Source organism: Ammodytes marinus (genome assembly GCF_949987685.1).
Source record: "Ammodytes marinus genome assembly, chromosome: 18".
Taxonomy (NCBI): Eukaryota; Metazoa; Chordata; class Actinopteri; order Uranoscopiformes; family Ammodytidae; genus Ammodytes; species Ammodytes marinus.
The window spans coordinates 25,046,997-25,062,617 of record NC_137222.1 but is presented as its reverse complement, the minus strand read 5'-3'; positions in this window follow the sequence as shown (position 1 = coordinate 25,062,617).

The following is a 15,621-nucleotide window of genomic DNA, read 5'->3' as shown; positions in this document are numbered from 1 at the left end:
CAACCGCTTTATTGAAAAATACACTAAAATTCAATATTCGATTTTTTTTTTAACTTTGATTATTAATAGTATCACCGGCTCACCCATCTGAATACTAGGTGAGAAAATTGAATTTGGTGCATTATTACTTTTTGTATAATGTCAGATTGAATAAAAAAGTTACACTGGGACCGTTAAGTACATTTTGTGTATTTTGACCTTTAAATTGCATTAAATTTATGAAAGATCAATATTTTTTCACAATTTTTTTCTTCATATTTTTCATGAAGGGGTTGTTGTTCAATCTATGTCATGATTTAATTAATCACAATTAAAAATTAACACTTTAGATGCCAGTTTTGATCATATACCAACAACCTCTTTATTGAAAAATACACTAAAATTCAATATTCAAATATTTTTTTTAACTTTGATTATTATTAGTATCACCGGCTTACCCATCTGAACAATAGGTGAGAAAATTGAATTTGGGGCACTATCACTTTTTGAATAATGTCAAATTGAATACGAAAAGTTAGATTTCTACCATTGACTTACATTATAACGAAACTTTTTGGCAACCCGCCTTTAAATTAAAGTGAAACAATTTTTTTTCCTCTGATTTCCCATATTAGTGCAGAAAACACAATGCAGTTGGGTAAAATGAAAGAGAATAGTAAAATGTACCCATTCTATCACCTCTTTTATCATCAAAATATGAGTTTTTATGATGAAAACCACTCACTAAAACTACAAAATAACAGCTTTTTTTTTTTTTTTTTTTGTGTGTAAGTGTGTGTCTATGTGTCTGTGTGTGTGTGTGTGTGTGTGTGTGTGTGTGTGTGTGTGTGTGTGTGTGCAGGTGTAAGTGCATGTGTGTGTGTGTGAAAGTGTGCTTGTGTGTGTGTATGAGAGGAGAGAAATTACAAGGGGTACAGATTTACAGCCCTAATATCGTATGACACATGCAAACACACACACCCCCACACACACACACACACACAATCTTATTTTGTCATGGACATGCAGACATCAGTCCATACTATCCATATCAGAACACCTTTGACATTTTTCTTTAGATTTTTTGTCACATTGGCCAGTAATCCTGAAGTTTGACAGAAAATATGAAAATTTCAAATTTTTGCTCGTTTGTGTCATTTGACAGGGCTGTACGCTTATTTTTTAAAGTGGTAGCACTGGTGCTAGCAAGCAAAAAAATTCAGTAGCACAAAAATAAATTTGGTAGCACACAAAGTATGATCGAAAACTTGCATGACCCTAACCCTTGCATTTAGCTCTAATTACCTTTGAGCATGTCATCTTGGTTTTATTTGAGATTCTCAATGAATATGATATCCTAGTGTGCAGTAATAATTGTAGAAAAATGAATAGGGGTGCACTGATTGCAATTTAGACAAAAGAGTCTAACCTGCCAATGGCAATTTTTTTGCTGATTCAGAATTATTTCCCCCCCATAAAACTATAAAAATAATGTCTATACCTATATATTTTTATAAACATATCATTATTATATTAGGCTAATAATAACAAACATTTTTAGAACATTTCATTCTTTTAATGAAAACCATACTTTAAAACATTGAACATATAGCCTATTAAATAAATTAGTAAACATAGTTGTACAATTTAGGCCAAGTTAAATAGGTTGTGTCAATCTTTGTTTAAATCATAGATAGTTACTGCTGTTGGCTGCTTTCTTTATAGGTCCATGGTTGACTGCAGGGCTGTGAAGCGCTAACTTCCTGTTCTTACCTGCTTCAAAATAAGAGTCAACTCGCATTTGGCTAGTAACCAACTTTTATTGTGAAGGCACACAGGAAATGTTCTGTTTGCACACGCACTAACTTGACTGCCTTAATGTAAAGAGAGCCGTCTCCTTCCTGTTTTTAACCGTTGGTGAAGTTAGACACTATAATCGCCGCACAAGCACAGATCCCGAGCACACATCTTTCACCAGCCAAAGTGGAGGGTAGACTTAATAACTTACTCGCCTAAGACTACATTCACCCGCATTTGGAGAGTGTTAATGTAGAGCCCTCTAAGCAGTATTGTGCATAGCTCCTCTGTGTCTCAAACAGACAGCATCTGCTCATTAGCACTGGTGCGACTGGACTTGTATTCATCATCGCACGTGATCAATTTCAGGAGCAAATGCGATCAAAACTGTCGCACTGTACAGCCCTGGTCATTTGGCATGTTTGTTCCTCGGTTTGAGACCATATGAAATGAATAAATCAACTAGAAATGGGTTAAAACCTAAAATGTGATGTCTTACCTTCAAAATTAATGCAAAAAATTATATAAATTCTGATTTTATCTTGCCATTGCCAAGGAATCAAAAATACTGGTTGTATGGCTTTTTATGAGTTTACGAAATGGCATCTTTTTACACAAGGATTTCAGTTTATGTGATTTGAGTTCACACAGACTGACTCCTGGAAAATATTTTTTCACTTCAACCATTCTGACTAAAAGAGGTGTTCACTAACTACACATCAAAACCATTTTATTGTATTTTTTTATTTTTGTTATTGGTTTGCAGCCATGAATTATAAAAGGATGCCAATTTGTTGTAAAGGGTCACCATAGAGGTCAGTGGGGGGGGGGGGGGGGGGGGGCTAAAATGGGGCATTTTTTTTATTGACCTTATTTTTACATAAGTTTATCAAGTTTACTACAGAGAAATGGCAAATTACAGTCAAAATAATTTTTCACTTTAATTTTAAGGTGGGGGTCAAAAAATGTCGTTATAATGGAAGTCAATGGTACAAATCGTGTAAATAACGGTCCCAGTGTAACAAAAACATCTCACACAGTCAAAATGAAGTATATATGGATGAAACTCAGAATATCCAAACTTCATTGTAAAACACACCTCCTTACCAAATTGTATGGCTAGGGGACAATCACAGCCAAAATTATCTCAAAAATGCAACTCCAGATACACAAATCTCCACCAATAGGGCATGAGGGTTAAGTATGAAATGGGTACCTTTTGTGACAGAAATCACACCATTTTTGATCAAAGTGTGATCAAAATGTGGTTTTACTTCATATTTTTAACTAAAATCAATATTCTGATGATTGCCATAAATATTTCAGACATAGTTCAACAAACAGTTCATATTTTTTATAAGCTTTAAGGAATAAATAACATAAATGCAGGTGTGACGGGGTTGAAATTAGGGTAACGGAGTTGAAGGGGACATAAACAGATTAGAGTTTATTTTGGACTCTAATTACTTTCAACTGTCAAAAAAGTAACGGGGTTGAGTGTAACGGTGTTGTGATTTTTTGCTCATTATGGCTGCTGCTCTGCATGTGTGAATAACAGGAAAGCACACATGGCATGCATGAGATAAGAAATCATAAATGTATTCAAAATTACAAATATAATTTTCACAAGATATTGTTTTCTATCTTTATTTCATGTAACGGGGTTGAGTTGTTAAGCTTGACGACAACAATATCAACATTTAAATGACTGAAATATAGTTGTTAAAGGTGGTGGCAACTTGCTTCTTTCTGCTGTTGTTGTTCAAAAGGCCTCTAACATGTCTTCTAATGTTACATTTAACATCTGGAACAGTCCATTATTTTTTTATGGGTGGGAGAATGACTTGTGTAACGGGGTTGAGGGTTACCGAGGGACGGAAGTACATATTGTGATTTTAATTAATAATCATGAATTTATTTAGAATAAAATCACTTCCTGTAAAAAAACACATATAGAGGTTTATGTGTATGGCAACATTTATTGACATTTTTCAAGTTTTACTTGTCATATCCCAAGTAGATTTTCATTGAATGCTGTGGGGGACATGACAAAATAGATAGTTTCAACTAAAGAAAACCAGATAATTACTGAAATAAGGATAAAATGTATGTAATGTTTTACATCTTATTAAAGGGGGGGCTTCAATTGATGTAAAAAGCTTTTTAAGAAAGATTTAATTGATCTCATAGATAAAATACACTTAAAAAGATCTGAGGGACTCAAATCGTACCGGATTGGTGGAATGACTCTTTTATGTTTTAAATAAATATTAAGACCATGCCTTAAAGCCAAAACATAACATTTGTGCCGAATTCACTACATATAATAATAATGCATTTTATATTCATAGGCCGAATGGTGGCGAATCTAAACATGCGCTATAAAGAAGAGAGCGGCGAGTGGCTTCTCCTCAATAAAGCGGCTCTCCTGGATCCCCGCTTCTCCCGGTTAGTCCACCTTTCCCCTGCACAGAAACATCTCGTGACTGAAAGCCTCTCGCACGAGATAACTGAAACGGAGACAGACACCGATCACACATGAGAGGGAGAAAAGTCCGCTGCTGCGCTGGGCAGAATTAACAAATTTCGTTTTTGGAAAAAGTGACAGCCCTACACTCTAAAAACAGATACTGCGTATTACTTAATTTAATTGATGTAACATTTTTACACTCAAAAATATGGAGTAGATTTCAAAGCTTAGAAATCAAGTAAAACAAACCATGAATAATGAGTAGATTTACTTAATATTTTCTATTCATAGTTTATTCTCAAAAATATCAATGAAACATACTGTAATTATTCTAAAATATTTACACAATGTAATCTGTCAGCCAAGTAATACATTTTGTTGATTAAATAAACTTACTTTATTTATTACATTTCACACAAATATTTCTGTTTAATTTTTACTCATGAATTTTGATTAAGTTAACCCAAATGCTCACCAAAATGATGTTTACTCATCTTTTTCAAGCAAAAAATACTTTTATATTACTGTTACATTTACTAAGCCCTTGAAATATTTTTTAGAGTGTAATGTCTATTGTCTGTCGGCGTGCGGCCTATAAATGTAGGCTACTGTGAAGTGCCCCTTTGGGGACAATAAAGTCAAAAGTCTGAAGTATTTCAAGTAAGAAAATTAAATACAATTGCATAGTAGTTTTAAGTATAACTGGCTAAGTCCACTGTTACAGGGCTGTATTTCTCCTCTAAACTTCTTGAATATCATCCCGTTGTTCATAATATCAGTTAATTATTGGAGGCCACATTCAAGACTGAAGTCAACCATGCAAAAGTTGTACCCTTGTGTCCAAAAAAAAGTAGCTTGTTTTGCTTCTACCTCTTAGACGGTGTGAGTACCACCACTACTCCGACCCAACCCCCTGGCACCGCGCCCTCTTCAAGCCAGCAGCCAACCAGAGAATGAGGAGTGTCCCAGATCTACCAGCTACAGGGAACATTGTTGTTAACATGTTCTTCTTCTGTTCTGATGGCTTTGGGAAGCTCTTCACACACACACACTTCTTAATCTGTAAATATGTATGCTCAGTTTTGAACAAGGAACTTGAAACACATTACTGTAAATGGAATAAACATTTGAAAAAGAATCATATGTCATGTGTGTTTTAATGTGTCACACTGGGACATCACCCTTCACATCTAATGGGCCTTGATAGTTAGACATCAAGCAACAATTTATCCACAGCTGATTGAGGAATGGTTGTGTCCCAGATGTAATATTCTTTAACCCATCTGATGGCCCTCTCCACCAAGATTCTATAAGTCGGATGATACTCGGGTTTTTTTGGTGTCCTCTCTGGTGAACCTGGCTCCTCTTTTAAATGGTGGCATTATGAGGGTGGCCCCAATTTCAGAAAGCATCTTGTCGGGGCGCCCTTAGCTCAGTTGGTAGGGTGTCCCCTCCCCCCGGGCCGGGCCCAGCAGCAGACCCGGGTTCGATTCCCGCCCGCGGTCGTGCTCTGCATGTCACTCCCATCTCTGCCCCATTTCACCTCTGTCTCTACACTATCAAATAAAGCATAAAAATGCCCAAAAAATATATATATACTGTATATAAAAAAAGAAAGCATCTTGTCGATCACAAATCCTTTGTAAGCCATGCATGCGTCTCCAGGCTGAAGAAGATGAAGGATTCCTGACTGATTTCTCTATCTGATATGGAACCAGTGTACAGCTTAGAAATGAATGTGATAACTCCACATGGGGCAATGCCAATCAGACCTTTGAAGGTGTTGGTGTTATTGTAGTGGGAGAATGTTTCAGACTGGAGAGTGAGTGATGAAGGTGCCTCGCACCTGATTTCTGTGCAGTCTAGAATCACTCGCACGCTAGGACAGTACTGGGCAAACTTTCTTCTTTTTTTTTATACTTATTTTTTATTTTGAATATTCTTCAGATCTCCTTTTACAGCAATTACTTTCACTTATAAACAATATCCGTTACAATGGGTCATAACATTCATACGCTCTTACGTATCTAATCAAATTGACAGGAGAATATGTCCAGAAATACAAGAAAGAAGAAATAAAAAATAATTAACAACATTGAAAATAAACAATGTAAACAGAACAAACATCAACTTAAAACAAAACATGGGTTGTATAAAAGTTCACCTGGGATATATAATTGGGTCTAGTTCTAACGGTCCCCATCTTTCAATGAAAAGATCCCTCTGTAATCTTAAAGAATATGTAATTTTTTCCATAGTGTATATATTTCTTAAAATTGTTAGCCATTCAGCTTGGTTTGGTGACTCCTTTTTAAGCCATTTTATTGTAATTGTCTTCTTTGCTGCAACCAGTAATGGCCGCATTTCCCAGATTTGTTAAGAGCCTCTTTGGGCTAAGTACTTCTTTGGAGCGCTCTTAAGAACGCTGTGAAAGAAGAATGCGTTTCCCAGATTCGTTCTTAGCGAAAGTAGCTCTTTCACTAAGACGGAACTGTAAGATGGAGCTGACCCACTCTTACAACCTTCTTAGCGTCCAAATCATCAGTGATCATGCCGCGTCAGGGAAATTTATTTCCTCCACTTTTCGAATAAAATAAAACAATGCTCAATAGTTTCAGCACCACCGCGGTGGACAGCTCCCACTAAAGAGCTTATTTTGCTTCATCTTACGGCTTCTCCAAAGATGGCACTTAAGAAGCCATCTGGGAAACACCCGTATCTTAGCGCTCCGTCTTAGGCGAACCCTTCTTTCGACCCTTCTTTGGTCCCAAAGAACGATCGAATCTGGGAAACACGGCCATTATCTGTAATAAATACATCTTTTTCCTACTGTGTATCACAACTGGTTTAATTCCTAAAATTGCTACGACAGGGTCTCTTATCAATTCAACCTTCAATACTTTATTAATATAGGCAAATACAGATTTCCAAAAGTTATCTAACAATGGGCATTGCCAAAATATATGTGAATGAGTAGCCATTGTCTCTCCACACTCCCTCCAACATTGACTGGGTTGATTCGGATTCATTTTAGCCAAAACTTGTGGTGTTCTAAAAAATCGGTTATTTATCTTCCATTGAAATTCCTTCCACAAATTGGCGTTTGTGACTTTGTGAGCCTGAGTACATATCTCCAACCAAACTTCCTCACTTATTTCGAGCTGTAGCTCTCTAATCCACTTGTCCTTCACATAACAAGAATTATCTTTTGTCATTGAAGCAATGATTCTATACACATTGGTTATTGGTTTCCTCATATGTTCTCCACCTTGAATCTTTAATAAATACTGTTCTAAAAGGGTGGGCTCTATCAATCTGTTCCAGTTTGGGTGTTTGAGTATAAAGCTCCTTAATTGTAGATACCTGAAAAAATTTGTTCTTGGTCATTTAAAATCTGTTCTCAATTGTTCGAATGATTTGAAGTTGTTATTATTAAATAATTGGTGTACATAGTGAAGATTCAGAAGTTTCCATTTTTTTAATTATATATATACTTTATTGTAGGATCATATAGTATTCTGATGAGTTATTTTTACATTTACATCATCCTACAAACAATTTTTTTTTATAAATGTAAACAATATAAATAAATGAATAAGTACATAAATAAACAAACTACAAAATACAGTAATGATAAATAATATATATAGGGGAGAGTGGCCTAAGTTGTGCATTTTGGAAGTTGTGCCACCCCTTGTTTCTAGAAAACCGTGGAAGAATTGGAAATGTGACCACATATTTAAGAAGAGCCATCCATTTGACTCATCCTGTAAAGAAGGGAGACACAAGGAATAAGATATAAGCACATTTAAGCTCAAAAAACTGTTTTGCCTTTCAAAGTAAAATTTCCATGATCAAGGTTTTTTGATTATTGTATCTGAACAATTATAGACAAGTTTGAAAACATTTGACACGTGTTTTAGTGCTTTGGTATGCTACATTTTGAGTCTATACAGTTAGCACGATGTCAGCCCTAAATTGCTGCATCATGCTTATTATCCAAATTTCTGGGATTGGGGTGATTTGTGCCAAAGGGCCTGGGTGAGTTATAAGTAAGTAAGTAAGTAAAATGTATTTATAAAAGCACATTTATGACAGTTTGCACTGTCCAAAGTGCTGTACATAGTGCATTCAGTAGGTAAACAATGAAGGTAAAATAACAATAACCAAAATAAAAGACGTAAAGACAAAACATCCACATAAACACAGATAGTAGTGCAGAGGTAAGATAGTTAATGGGGAGGAAACACCAGGGTGTACATATGGGTTTTGAGCCTTGATTTAAAGGCAGAAATGTAGGGGAATCACATTTGTCAGGTGGCAGTTGGTTCCACAAGCACGGAGCAACTAGTGCAAAGTACATTTCTGAGAGTTGTGCCAGTGGCATGGCTGTATACGCTGGTCGTCACCAAAAGAAAGTGATTGTCTACAGTAGCTCAGAAGAGAGTGACATCTTAATTCCGCTTAACGACACCACTGATGAGAGTTCAGATGGCCAGAAAGATGATGATGGTGACTTTGTCATTGTGAGCTTTGCAGGTAAAACCATTAGATCTGCTAGGCCTTGTTTAAGAAAATTGTCCTTCAATCTTTGTCAACTATTTACTTTAAATACACCTTAAATAAGTGATTGTCTAATGGATTTGTTTTGCATTACAGTTTATGAGATATATATCAATGGCACAATTCACCCCATGGTATTCTCTCCAACCACACAACTTACACCACACCGGGGGCAAGTTGTGCATCAAGACAACTTTTTTTTCCGAAAGCTATATTTCTTCAACAGTTTATTCCAGATCCAAAGTTTTTATTGCCAGGGATGCACAACACCCTGAAATATATGTACATATTTGAGTTGGAGACTTTACTGTCAAGGCCTTACTTTAAAGTCCCTTTGAGTGAAAAGTTGCACAACTTAGGCCACTCTCCCCTACAATAAAATATCTGGAAGTTTTTTTCAGCAAACAATTGAAGAAAAACGTATTAGGGACCACTAAGACCATATAATATGGTGTATAATAGAACTGAAAAGTGTATAATATGGGAGCTTTAAAACTCATCCACGTCAGCAATGACCCTGGACACACGAACAAAATGTGTTCACATACACATTTTGTCAGACATATGAACTCTGCTATTTCAGTTCAGTTTTTGTATTCAACCATGTATGCACCTGATACATTGTTGTTTGACCCTTGCATCAGCTGTTTGCAAGTAAAAACCAACCTGCTTTGAAAATGCCTGACTGATCTCTTTATTACAGTTTTTACCTAATGCTTAAACACTAATAGTGGTTGCTATGCCCAAAGGATCACAACCTCTAACTTTGGTGACCATGCCCTAAACAAAAGCACCAACCCCACAAACACAAAATAGGCTTTGCACTGTGTTTGAAATTCTGCAACACACTTCTTGCAAAACACTACACACTGTTTTTTACACAAGACACATTGTTCAAAAAGGAAATCTCCTGCAATCCTTGGGAAAACACATCTATTTAAAATTCAAAACACAACTAAAATTGGAAAAGCACACAGACTCACACACATTAAAAATAAAAAAATTAAGCTAATTAAATACCAATCAGTGTGAGCCTTAGCATTACAAATAGACCTCAGGTGAGCTCAGCTCCTTTGTGAGACAGTAGAGTCAGGGGAAGAGGACAAGAGAGAGCGGCAGGAGGACGATGACAAAGAAGGCAACAGACGGAGACACATACAGTCATATGAAAAAGTTTGGGAACCCCTCTCAGCCGGCATTATAATTGACTCTGCTTTCACAAAAAAAATATAAAAGTGGTATGTCTTTAATTTACCAGGAACAGCTAAGTACTGGGATGTTTTCCAAACAAAGATTTTTTGAAAAGCAGTATTTGGTTGTATGAAATAAAATAAAATGTGAAAAACTGGCTGTGCAAAAATATGGGTACCCTTGTGGTTTTGTTGATTTTAATGCCTGTAACAGCATGTAAAACTGATGAATTTAAACACAAAGTTGGTTGGATTATGTTGTTAAACCTTGAACCTCATAGAAATGTCTGTTTAATCATGAGAAAATTTATTTTAGGTGTCTAAATGCAAGTTGCACTTCTCTTTGACTCTCTGCTGAAGTGAGACAGAATGGGATCATCAAAACAGCTCCCAAAAGATCTGAAAAACAAAGATTGTTCATTGTCATGGTTTAGGGGAAGGCTACAAGAAGCTTTCCCAAAGGTTTCAATTGTCAATTTCGACTGTAGGGAACGTTGTCAGGAAATGGAAGGACACAGGCACAGTGGCAGTTAAACCCAGGCATGGCAGACCAAGAAAAAAACAGGAGCGGCATAGGTGGAGGATTGTGAGAATGGTTGCACACAACCCACAGATCACCTCCAAAGACCTGCAAGAACATCTGGCTGCAGATTGTGTATCTGTACATCGTTCAACAATTCAGCGCAATTTGCACCAAAACATCTGCTTTTTATAAAGACCAAATAACTTAATTTTTGTCTCATCAGTCCAAAGCATTTTCTTCCAATATGAATCTGGCTTGTCTAAATGAGCTTTTGCATACTCCATGCAACTGTATCTGTGGCGTGGGCGCAGAAAGGGCTTCCTTCTCATCACCTGGCCATACAGATGTTTTGGTGCAAATTGCACTGATTTGTTGAACCATGTACAGATACACAATCTGCAGCCAGATGTTCTTTTTTTTAACCTTTATTTATACAGGTAAATCCCATTGAGACCGAAGACTCTTTTACAAGGGAGACCTGTTTTCCTTTCCCACGTTACCATTCACACTCATACACCGATAGCAGGCTAACTATCGACATTCACACGTTCTTGCAGGTCTTTGGAGGTGATCTTTGGGTTGTGTGCAACCATTCTCACAATCCGCCGCATATGCCGCTCTTGTACTTTTCTTGGTCTGCTAGACCTGGGTTTAACTGAAACTGTGCCTGTGTCCTTCCATTCCCTGACAACGTTCCTTACAGTAGAAATTGACAATTGAAACCTTTGGGAAAGCTTCTTGTAGCCTTCCCCTAAACCATGATAATGAATAATCTTTGTTTTTAAGATCTTTTGGGAGCAGTTTTGATGATCCCATTCTGTCTCACTTCAGCAGAGAGTCAAAGAGAAGTGCAACTTGCATTTAGGCACCTAAAATAAATGTTCTCATGGTTAAACAGACATTTCTATGAGGTTCAAGGCTTAACAACATAATCCAACCAACTTTGTGTTTAAATTCATCAGTTTTACATGCTGTTACAGGCATTAAAATCAACAAAACCACAAGGGTACCCATATTTTTGCACAGCCAGTTTTTCACATTTTATTTTATTTCATACAACCAAATACTGCTTTTCAAAAAATCTTTGTTTGGAAAACATCCCAGTACTTAGCTGTTCCTGGTAAATTAAAGACATACCACTTTTATATTTTTTTTGTGAAAGCAGAGTCAATTATAATGCCGGCTGAGAGGGGTTCCCAAACTTTTTCATATGATTGTACAACAGGGACACTATAGTGGACCATGTTATAGATCATGGCCTAACAATATAGGAGCCTGGGCAGAGAGTCCAGCCCAACTACACAATAGCTCCATAATTAGGACATTTATACTGGATATCAGGAATATTTTCACTGTTGCTTCTCAAAGGATGACATTGCATGTGATGTTGATGAGGCGATGTGACAAGACGCAAACGGGAGGCCATATCCAAAGGATTCATATTCCACCCACACCTTTCGTTACAACACTGATTTTACTTGATTTTACTTATTATTATTTCAGAGTTTATATTGACAAACTGAACTACTTGTTGAACTGCAATACCTATTTGTTTTTGTTGTTGGCCAAAACAATGACATTGCAAAATACACTTTTTTTTCAGAAGCTTTTTTATTTTTATTTTCATGTGTCTAGATCAGTGTTAATTTCGTTGACTAAGACTATGATGAAAAATATTTGTCTACGAACCTTTTTCACGGACGTAAACTAAATAAAAACGAAATAAAAAGGCAGATATGATGACAAAGACTGAGACGAATATAACTGACACTATAGTCTACGAATAGGAACGAGACGAAACTGTTAGGGCGGGACGAATGGAGAAGAGATCCAATCAGAACTACTCATTTTGTGGAACAAGTTGGGAAGAAATACAATCAGGGCAAAGCAGCGAATGCAGCCAATTTCACAGAACCAGACAAACGTATGTATATGTGCTCACAACATGCAACCACAACCTGGCTAATATACATGTATTGTTACTCATCATGTGACTGGAAGCTGGAAAATGTCTCATCTGAAATTAGATGTGTTTTATCAATTACAGCCGCCAGCATTGATGAGGAGGCTTTGAAAACCCTTAGCCGGGATGACCTGAAAGATCTTTTTTCTGGCCCTGAGAATTTTCTCCGAAGAAAGAGGCTTTGGGATTTTAACAATGACAAGGTACATACACATAGGATGGGATTTACTGTGCAAATGTTCTCATGATCAATGCTCTTAATTGTATTTTTATATTTATTTATCCTCAACAATTGTATAGTGTGACAGAACTACTGGCAAAGATGACAGCACGTGTGGAAGTGAACGTTGGATTTACCCTCAACTAGTCCCATCCCAGCATGCCAGCCTCAAGCTCCCACTTCAATATCCGAAACGGCTGACAAAACATTGAAAATGCCAGACCCACCAGAGTATGTGTTGTACACAGATTCAGAGTTGGATATGTACACAGTACTTTGCATTGCTCCGCAATGGAAAGGAGAAGGACTTTCTAAGGAGCTCTGCTGCAGACTCATCCGGAACACAGTCACCAGCATGGTTGCGATCCTCTGTGCTAGTCCCATGGGAGAAGAAGTAAAATACCCCTCCAAAGTTGAGATGAGAGCAATGGCACAGAAAATTGTCAGCTATTACCCCATGTTACGTGATGCTAACACTAATATGCCATATGTAAGTAATTTGTTTCGGTGTGTCGCCTTCACTATCTCCCTCACCAATGAGCTGAGGATGAGACTGCCTGAGAACATTGAGACATTAAAATACATGTCAGTTTTCAATGTAGAGGAAACTCTTAAGCACAACAAGAGCCCTGAAGAAATTATAAAAATAGCAAAGCTCCTTGGCTACTCACCTGAAGTAATAGACAAGATTGTCCAGCAATGGCGTACCATCCACCTCAGTGGCTGGATGGAGAAAAAGAACACACTGAGCTTCTGGAGTGAGATCTGGAAGTTCAGGGACGCAGCTGGTCTCAATACATTTCAGGAACTCGCCATGGCTGCTGTGGCTGTGTTGTCTTTGCCACACTCAAATGCTGAAGTTGAGAGAGTGTTCAGCCAGATGAACCGGATTCTTGCAGACCCTGAACTCCATCCTATACATCCGATATGGATTAAAGCTGTCAGGTGAGGCTTGCTTTGAGCACCAGCTGCCTGATCACATTCTGAAACTTTTTGGAACATCAGCTGCTTATTAATTCAAGGCAGCTCCTTCAGCTGAACCTGCAGTGGAGAGCCTGAGTGACGATGATGACTGGTTCTGTGAACTAGCACAGCCTGTCTGTGTTTTTTGCTTTTCAGACCTCCCTCCACACCTGCAATTAGGGCCAGACTAGTTAGCATAATCACAACAAAGTGTTATAGTTAAACATTTTCATATCTAACTGTGACTTGTTTTAGGCTCCTAAGTGGACCATAAGGTTAAAACAAAGTTTAAAAAAAAAAAACATATAGAAAAAAAAACTTAAAAAACTGCCAGAGTGGGAAATTTAGATTGTTAATGTATATTGTACAAAACAAATGTTATGTTTTAAAATGTTCATGTTTAAATGTTACCTGTTAAAAAACAAACTTAATAAAAAAAAAAAAAAACCTAAGTAACTGTGCCAAAGTGTTCCTTTTTGGTCACCTTTACCGGTCCCAAGCCCGGATAAAGGAGGAGGGTTGGAATTATTTATTTGTATTTCTAAACATATTTGGGGTGTTCTTACGGTTCTTACCTCATTGTTCTCTTGCTCACTTTTCGCGCGAGCGGGCAGTCGGGACCCAGTCGGGCAGTCGGGACCCTAAGCAACCGCTCATTTCGCTTATGCCTCGGGCCGGCTCTGCTGACCAGTGACCACTATAAGCGGGTGGGTAACTTGGAGGCAGGCTGTCCTGCCCACCCAATAATACAATTAGAAGCAATGCATGGTAATGGTATATTCTTTAGTATTAATTAATTGTCTGAATTTTATTTGACATTTTCTTGGACAGCGAATGAACAGGTCCGTCCGATAGTGGGTCTGGACTTCCACCTAAAAAAAAAAGATTTTTTTATTTATTTTTTTTATGATTGGGTGGGCACGGCCCACCCTGGCCCCTGGCTGCCGCCGGCCCTGGCTTCAAGTGAGAGACAGAAACCCCTATCCTGAAGGCCTCAAAATCTGCCACTCGAAGCTACAACAGCGAGCATCAGTAATATCCAGTATCCATATTTGGTGAACTGAAGTAAGAGTTTTACTGAAATAAAAGGGTTTTATAAATAGAACTGTGTCTTAAGATTTAAAGACCTACTTCACCGGTTGGAATATGAAGGTGTATTGAACTCGGAGATCCTATATAGTATAAATGTGCAAAACAAATTGAAATCGGATCATCCTAGCCTGAGAAAAGGCAGAAAGAGTGTTTTATGGTCTCACTGTCTAACCCTACATTTTCCTTCTTGTGACATCACAGTAAGGGTCAGGATTGCAGGACAGCTGGGCCAAGGGAAGACTGAGGGAAGAAAAACCTAATTTATTATATTTTAATAGTGATTTTATAATGATAGAACGCTGGTTCCGTATGGGTGAAGTATTCCTTTAATATTGATCCCCAACACCCGTCCAACCCAACCCCCCGAACAACTACCCTAGGCCTACATCCATCTCACTAGTCTGGCATTTGGTATTAATCCAGTTATACTTTCATCATAAAATTACTACAATAGGCTATATTTGAACTAAAACAAAGAATTTATACTGAACTGAACTTGTGATAAAAACCATTATTATGCTTTCGCATGGGAAATCCGCTTCTGTCTCACTCTAAACAATTTCCAAAAGTTGAGAACTCTGTAAGATTGTTAAACACTAACAGGCAGCCTATGTTAATCAAATAGGGATTTTTTTGTTGATAAGCTGTTGAACTCTATTTGATAAAATAAAGAAATGTTATGCACTCCTATGTCGTTGTAGTGTTTTACAGTATATGTAGCTATTGATGTGATGGCATGATGCTCATCAATTTTAGGCATTTTTTTCTGGCCCATCATTTTGGATCATTTCCACCAACCGGCCCCCATTCTAAACTAGTTGAATAGCCCTGCGCTAGGGCGTGGCTAGGCTCTCATGAATC